The sequence below is a fragment of the Etheostoma spectabile genome, chromosome 8, assembly GCF_008692095.1.
Source record: "Etheostoma spectabile isolate EspeVRDwgs_2016 chromosome 8, UIUC_Espe_1.0, whole genome shotgun sequence".
Lineage (NCBI taxonomy): Eukaryota > Metazoa > Chordata > Actinopteri > Perciformes > Percidae > Etheostoma > Etheostoma spectabile.
Window position 1 is genome coordinate 12,814,208 of NC_045740.1, and position 8,527 is coordinate 12,822,734.

At 41.1% G+C, this 8,527-nt stretch overlaps 1 protein-coding gene across 1 annotated transcript in view; it reads right to left on the minus strand.

Moving 5' to 3' along the window:
* The window catches only part of syt12 (synaptotagmin XII), a 23,716-nt gene extending 17,251 nt beyond the window's left edge, over window positions 1–6,465 (minus strand). The window contains exon 1 of the mRNA XM_032523455.1: window positions 5,976–6,465. The gene's annotated coding sequence lies outside the window, so the exon portion shown is untranslated. The remainder of the gene's footprint in view (window positions 1–5,975) is intronic.
* Between the last annotated feature and the right edge of the window lie 2,062 nt (window positions 6,466–8,527).

Below are 8,527 nucleotides of genomic sequence, written 5' to 3' on the forward strand. Positions count from 1 at the left end.
CAAACTTTGTTTTGGCAAAGCTACTTCACTCCTAAAGGCTGCTAAGTGTTAACCTGACATGCCAGATGGTGACACAGAACCAACTGAGTAGGCGTCATTGGAAACTGATTGGAAAAGGGCAGACACTTTAAAAAAAAAAAAAAAAATACCTGGCAGGTGATTGGGTGAACCATCCGTCTATCACGACCGCCATTGTTGATTTGACCAAACAGTCACACACACCTAAACCACGCTGTTAGCTGCCAGTAGCTCCTCACTGGATGCTGGATTGTTTGGTTAGCTTGTAATTAAGAAAGAAAAGCATTACCTCAAGCCTGAAAAGATTCATTTTTGTGTATGCAATGCTGCGATTCTCACGCGATCTGGTATCTGATATTGTGTGAATTCAGTGGCGATGCAAGGTAAGCTGAGTGTGTTTAAAGTACCTAAACCACAACTTTAAAGCTGATGTCTGCAATGGATGTGAAAACAAGACGCAGTCAACAGAAGTGAATGCATATCAAATTTTACAGCAATCCATCCAACAGTGGTCGACATATTTTACTTAAAACCAAAAATGTCAACCAGTCATGGGGATCAGCCGCCTCAAACCTTAACCGGGCAGCAATGGGCCAACTCACTTCTTGAAATTGTTTCGATGGAGTGGTTCATGACCCGAATACATGGCGCCAGCATTAAAACACTCCGGGCATGGGATGAAACATATCCTTTAATTAAAGAATGGGTGCAGCATCATCGTCTCTGGTCTTTTGTTTTGTTTATGGGGGGAGAGATCCGGGGTGGGAGGGGTTGGGTTTGGGGTACACTTTCTGGTTTAGTTTTGGATTGTCTTACATTGTATGTGTGTGTGTTAAGGTGTAGGGAGGCTGAACAAAAAAGAAAAGAAAGGGCTAAAACTGTAATGTGTAAAGTTGTTTACACGTCACCATTCTCAATAAAAAATGTGTTAAAAACAAAAGAAATGGGGATCACCGAAGTCAGTATTCATCCACTGGGGACCAGGAATGACCGTACACTGCCGTCCCTCAAACCACAGCACTAACGTGTAGAAAGTGTTTACTTGAGTTAAGGGGGTTATGTTTTAACCCGTACTTGATCTGTAAGATGTTTCCAAAAAAATTCATTCTCTTGACTAGTCTTTATTTTTATTTTATGATTAGTTTTAATCAATCTTTTAGTCATTACGAAAACAGAGATTCCTGAGTCTACATTGCTAAAGATGTTTGCAAATCAGTTTAACTCAAAATGGAATCAATGGAAATGGCGCCTTTGAGTGTACCAGCAAGCGGAGAATTGTCTTCGCTCTGTCTACTTTGATTATTCAGTCAAGAGCTACTTAAACAACTGTCACTGGAATTTGATTTGTCTCCAAAAATCTGTTTCAATATTTTCTTTGCCAGAGACAGAGAAAAGCTCTCTGTGCAGTTTGTAATGAGCTTATGAGAAAAAGACTGCTGACTTCATTCTGAACCACATCAAACAGCAGGATGCTGAAAAGGCTAATGTACAGAGGGGATACGCAATCAAACCAGACAAATGGAGACAGAATGCTTGCTTGGTTGAATTAACTGCTGAATAATTACCGGTATGTAAAAATAATAGTTTTTTTATCTTATTTTATCCTGTCAAATCATGACAGAGCACATGGTATTTCTCAGAATAAACTTGATCATGGTTTTACATATGTGGATGCATCTCAATACAACCACAGTCAGCAGGGTAGTTCAAGAAGTTGCTGAGGGCTTCCCACTTATTTCCACACCTGGATGGACTTTCCCCATGCCACTGATTTGTCATCACTTTTGCAATCTTGAAGTATGGAGCCCTGGTGTCAAAACTCCCATCCTATGAACTCATTATACCTACTACTTATTAGCTTAAGAACCTGACAATCAGGCCAACACAGGACAGGGAAAGCACTTAGTGCCACTAAAACATCTGTCAGACCTGACTTAATGATTTGGAAAAAACTCCTTTCACTCTCGGTAATATGAGGGTGGGTGGAAGCTTAAATTCTCCAAAAGTAGGGCAGAACAGTGATTTGGAGCCAAACCACAGTTTTATTGATCCGCTATTAGGTAATTGATCCAAAGAGTCAGATCCAAAGGTTTTGGACAGTAAGACAGTTTTTATGCTTCCACTCTGCATCATAGGTTAGACGTTACTTTGAAATGCTCAAATCACAGATGGGACAGAAGGGATTTATATCAGCTACAACGTTAGCACCCCAGCTCGTAAACTGCTGTGATGTGGGCGTCGGAACTGAAGTGATATTACAAACTATTTTTATGCCTGTCCACACAGATATTAAACCAATGAAATTACTGGAGCATTAATGTATTTAATGTGTGCTGTCACTGCAAAGTCATTTTAAATGTCTTCTTTTTTTTTTGGATGAATTTTGTCAAATTAGTAGTCAAAACTAATACCAAGAGTAAAAAAATGCATTTTCATTTCAGTGTATTTTTATCAATATGAGATGAGCAGGTAAAAATCTTAAACATGTTGTGGCAAATTAGAATAGGTTAAACCATATGAAGATGTAGGTCGTTTACTCCTAGCCTTTAAAAAACAACCCATAAGAGCAAGTAGAAACTCTATAATCTTTATTCAATTCAATTCTATTTATATTTATAGTATCAAATCATAAAAAGAGTTATCTCAAGACACTTTACAGATAAAGTATGACAAGAGCAAACTCTATAATTTACAAAGACCCAACAATTCTCAAAGGTAACAAAATCTTCCTACCAGCACCTCTCAGGCACTAATGGCTGGAACTACTTTCAGCCAATTGTCTTGTACATAAACCCCCTGCAAAACTGCAAATTGTCATTTTTACACTTAGAATTTAGTATGGTTTAAAAGAAATTGTTGATTGTTAATTAATGGGCATTTTCTTTAGAGCCAGGCTAGTTGTTTCCCTCTGCTTCCAGTCTTAAGCTAAGCTAACCAGAGCTAGCTACATATTTACATTACAGATGTGTGATTGGTATAGTTTATTGCCTGATTCTGAACTTCTAGCAGTCACAATCTTATAAATGGGATCAATCTTGCAATACTTTATTTTAAGATTCTCTTTGCGGAGTTTCCAGGCATCAGGAAAAATGAGCTGTAGCTTCATTTGGCAGCAAACTGCTCTGGCCACATGCATTCACAAAAAAGTGAGGCCATCTATTACATAATCTTTTCTGGAAATATTAGTAGACCCACAGAGCCATGTTACTCCAGAGTTCCTCTAAGTGCTTTCAGTTTTCTTAATTTAATAACACTATTCTTCTGAGGGGTTCAACAGTGACACAGGAAGAGGGAAAGTGGTGTGTGTGTGTGTGTGAGCGTGTGTGAGTGGGGGAAGCAGGGGAAGCCCATGACAGAGAGCGAGCAGGAGAGTTGGTGTTAAACGAATGGCTAAGATGATTGCAAGTGCTGGTGGAGGAATTGAATTCTGAGTAGGTCGTATTTCAGCCGAGCGAGAGTCCCAGTGACACACACACACACACACACACACACACACACACACACACACACACACACACACACACACACACACACACACACACACACACACACACAAACACAAACACACGCACAAACACACGCTTGCACGCACACGCACACACACACACACACACACACACACACACACACACACGTCATTGTAGCTTTACTGCCAAGCCACTTCACAAAGACCTCCAGCATCATTAGAAAGCATACACACTCTAAGAGCTGGAGAAGGGAGGGAGGGGGGGGTTCAGGTGAATGATCCTCTTTTGGGATTTGAATGTGCTTCATTGTCATAGAATCGAAGCTTTGACAGGCAGAGAGTCTACTCCCACACATCTTTTTACTGTCAATTGATGAAAAAGCTTTCCTTGTAATCAGTACACATTTCATTTTTGAGATGGAACACAGAAAGGAAGCCAAGAGGTAAAAAAATAATCAGTACGGGCGGCTTTAGAGGAAACTGGAAAGCCAAGAAAGTGTTAGAGGAAAAAATCCGTCAACTTTATTTCCAGTTAATAGGACTATAGCTGCAAAAGTCACAAACATCCACTTAATCTAAAACCACTGACAGCCTGAAAGATAGAAACCAACCAGTATACATTGATATTTTTCAGGTGCAATTACCTGCACCATTTTATAGAATTAACATGGGTCAAAAGCAACATTCAAAACCCAAGCATCTTTATTCTCTTACTGAGACACGGATTCCCAACCGGTTATGGCTTGGGACCCTTTATAACAAAAAGCAGTGTCCACTCACAAACCCTTATTGCACATTTGCACAATGCAATGAGCAATTTAACCAATTTAACAGCAATTTAAATTGTTTCATTTTAATAGTTTTTAGAGGCCTGAAATGATAAAACTATCCAATATTTCATAATACGGGACGTCCTGGAGTCTTGAGGGTTAAAGCACCAACAATGAACCCCAACCAGTTTGACAAGGACAGGGATCTTAGTTGCATCTTTCTCTACCCTCATTTCATGTCATCTCTCTTCCGTCAACTTCCTAATAAATGCAAAAAATGCTCTTAAAGAGCAAAACGTTGAAATATGTTGTTTTGGTTGCCCTACGATGTGAACCCCTGAATACAACAAGTGCCACACAAGCAAACAATGTTTAATTTGAGAGTACTAAGAATCAGGACTCAGGACTTTGTAAGCACTGAACGAAAGAGGTCTATTGACTGAATGCTTATAGTAGATTCTCAATCTGTGTTATTCTCTAAACACACGGACTAGGGATGTAACGGTTACCTGTATAACGGTAAACACAATAAAAATGTTGACGATAACGATCACCATTTTTATTTAAAATGCCATTATTATCACGGTGGATTACCACGGTGTGGAAACCGTGTGTTGAATCCTTCCCAGCTTCATCCGAGACTCCTGAAGTTACCGCGCAGGCGCACTGCGTAGCCTACAACGTTTCTTGAAGTTGGAATCATGGCGGAAGGAAGAGACGACGACGACGCTCAGGACATTTATCAACCCTCTAAGAGGACTGAAGCATGGGCATAATTTGTTAATTATAAGAATACAAAAGGACTGTTGATTGAAGTTCTGCAGAACGTGCAGAAAAGTTGCTGCTAAAGGCGTTGAACACACTTTTAAAAATAAAACAATAATACCGAAAACCGTGATAACTATGGTCACTATAACCGCGAGGTTAATTTTTCATACCGTTACATCCGACTCAGACTTAACTTATTGTACTGCAGTTCATTGGGGGCAAAGTTCTCACACAGCTGTTTGTGTTAGGATCACGTCTAACACTAAAGGTTTTTGGCTAAATGTATTCATATTCAGCAAAATTAGGTAACTCAGGAATTGAAACTGAAGCGTACAGTCAAATCCATTTGATTTATTGAGCCCAAAAATCACACTGTGCAGCACACTACGCTCTCTGTCCGTAGACAATCTAATCATACCCAGTCTTACAATGGGTTTCCAAAGTATTCAATGCATACGTTTTAATTGAACCTGACTTTTCACGGATCTAAAACTGCTCATCAAACCAGCACGAAGTTTTAAAGGCTACAGTTCCAGTTCAGCAGAGTGGTGCTGATTGGACAGCTCCTGCTGCTCGGGGTGCCATCTGTTATTATCCCTTTAACCCCTCTAGCCGCCGATCACTCCCACAGCCAACAACCTGCTCCCAGTTCAGGTGGACTTGCGATGCAAATCAAAATTTGGTTCGACTGAGAGAAATGATTTGGAGTCGCGGAAACGCCGAGCCAGCAATGCCTGCCATCCCGTCTGCTGAGATGCATTCACACGCGCAGCTAATGCCTCACACGCTTTAAATTGCCGTTAATCCATTTACTGTCAACAAAGAAGCAAGGAAGAGGTGGAAAAAAAGACGCATGTCAGTCCCAAATTATGCCATGCGGAGTGCAGGAGCACAGCGGCAAATGGCAGGTGGTTGATGGGGCCAAATGGCCTGAGTTAGCACGTATTTCTTACCCGGAGTTTTCTTTTGGTGCAGTAGGGAAGAAAGAGGAGGAGGAGGAGGAGGAGGAGGAGGAGGAGGAGGGGGGGTAGACCAACTCCACCGCTCTCCCTTCTTCAGGCGCCTCTCTCCATCCAATGACACCGGTGCCGGTCCGGTCTATGTGTCCCGGAGGCGGTGTAGGGGAGGGAAACGGCGTTTACACTCCTCCCGTCTCAGCGCATCCACAAGCTTTCAGACGCGGCCAACTGGAGGAGGACGATGAACAAAAGGGTGATAAAGAAGAGGAGGAGGAGGAGGATCTATCTTCCACTCGGAGGTGTCCGTCTGTTTTAGTGCTGCTGTCCGCTAGAGTATAAAAAGCTGCTACCAGAGGCATTTTCTGTATGAGCAGCATCTAACCCCTGACCGACTGACTGCAGAGAGAAAGTCCCACCCCTGCAGCGCAACTTACACCGCCGGGCCGCTCAATAACAAGACCACCGCCTCCTCCTCCTTACACACACACACACACACACATACACACACAGAGGTGTTATGCAACGGTTACACTGGGGGGAGGATGGGATGGGAGGTGTAAGTGTAGTTCAGGATTCCCCCCCACACACACATATACTCTTCCTCATCATGCCTCCTCAAACTGACTCCCACTAGACCTTCCTGGGGTCCCAAAAACAAATCTCCTTCTCTCTTCTCCTTCATCATTTCAGCTGTCAGGGATGATTCAGTGTGGAATTACATAACTGTCTATACTGGAGGTGGGCAGGGTGCAGTGATCACACCTCTGATAGCGAAACACTCATTTTAATTCATAATCACATCATCAATTCCCAGCAAATCAAACTACTACTCCTCGCCCTGCTGCTATGCAGTGCAAGGCTAGTAAATTCAAGTTATTAGATAAAGGTTTTGTTAAGGGTTTGTTACATTTATATATGTTATGAAATAATGTACTATTGCTTTATAGATCAGTAGTCAAAGCAAGTTAGTTATCAAAGGATAGACACAGGACAAAAGAGTACTGATTATTACAGATATTTAAAGCACTATACATTATTTATTAGCTTTTACTAAAGCCATTAGTTACATTGGGCTTTATAATCCAATTAGGAAATCTCTTCATCTTATTTGAGTCATTTATGAGACTCGTTTTAGTTTTACAACACTTAAAGGGCAATCTATTTTTATTTGTCTTCCATCTCATTACGGTGCTTGGAAAAATACAGTTTTGCATGTAAAATGTTTGATTAGTTGATAAAATATGATGCACAATCAAAGTTTTTCAGACTGGTAAGCAGTTGTACTAGTCAGAAGGAATGACTCCACTATCATCCTCAACCTGTTGTTATGATTCCATCTACAGTATGACAAGCATTTGTTGCATCTTTAACACAGAAATTGAAATAGAAACTGAAACAATTACATTTTGACTTATACTTTACTTTCCTACCCAGGGACAATGTCACTAAGTTACTTATACATAACAGATGGTAATAGTTATTTCACTGTTACCTACTGAGAATCTCCTTCAGCCCCGTACAGGGACCCTGGCCTCCAGTTTGGCCTGCTTTGACCTCATTCAACCAGATTATTGATTAAGTGAATGGCATCACAATACAGGTAATAAACCTACTGGAGCATCGCTCTGGATCCGGACTGATGCACACGAGGACAACAACAACAACAGGAAATACTCACCACAGCTTAAGGAAGTGGATTTCAAAGTAAGGCATTCCCATTGGGTCCTGGAAGAGATGCACAACACCAACACCGTACATGGTTATAGTAAAAGTCATAAGGAGTAGTGAATAACACATTTTATTCCTCATTATTTTTCCAATTTCTGCAAAGTCAAGGTCTGCAAGGGTCAGGTAAATGATGTAAACACTTTGATGCAGCACAGGATGCAGTTATAGCAGATATACTGGGCTCTGGCCATGCTCTCAGCTGCGCTGCGCTGTGACATCGGATGGCGGATGAAGCCAGAGAAACAAACAGAGCATGATATACAGGAATATTTGACACTTAAAATCAACTTTGTTTCCCAACAGCAGTGCTGTCTGATCAAAAAAAACTTCTCTCACCTGTGAACCGGAACTCTACTTGCGGTAATTTGCCGGACGTGCCTACGTGAAATACACTAAATCTGAAAAGACAGAAATAGAGCATCCTAATAATCCGCATTAAACACACATCTGTGACACTCCTCATTTCCCCTTTTTCAATGACGAACATGAGTGAGACTTGTCAACATTTTTGCCTTTTTATCCTGCAAAATTCATACAGCGTGTCTTCACACTCATCCACACCGAGCTGAATGTGATAATGTAATAGTAAACAGTGGAACAGTTTGAGGCTCAGTGCATTCTGAGTTTTTCTTTGCCTTTTAAATGTCTCCATCTGGTGGTGCTGCTATTGTAGTGATGTTAGCACTGAAATACCTTATGTTCCAATGCAAGCAATGTACAAAACACCCTTTACTGAGCCTGTGTGACTCATACATGTGTTGCAAAATTCATGGTGTTGTCAGGTGGCTTAAACAGGGATTTCTAGCCACTCAAGTTTG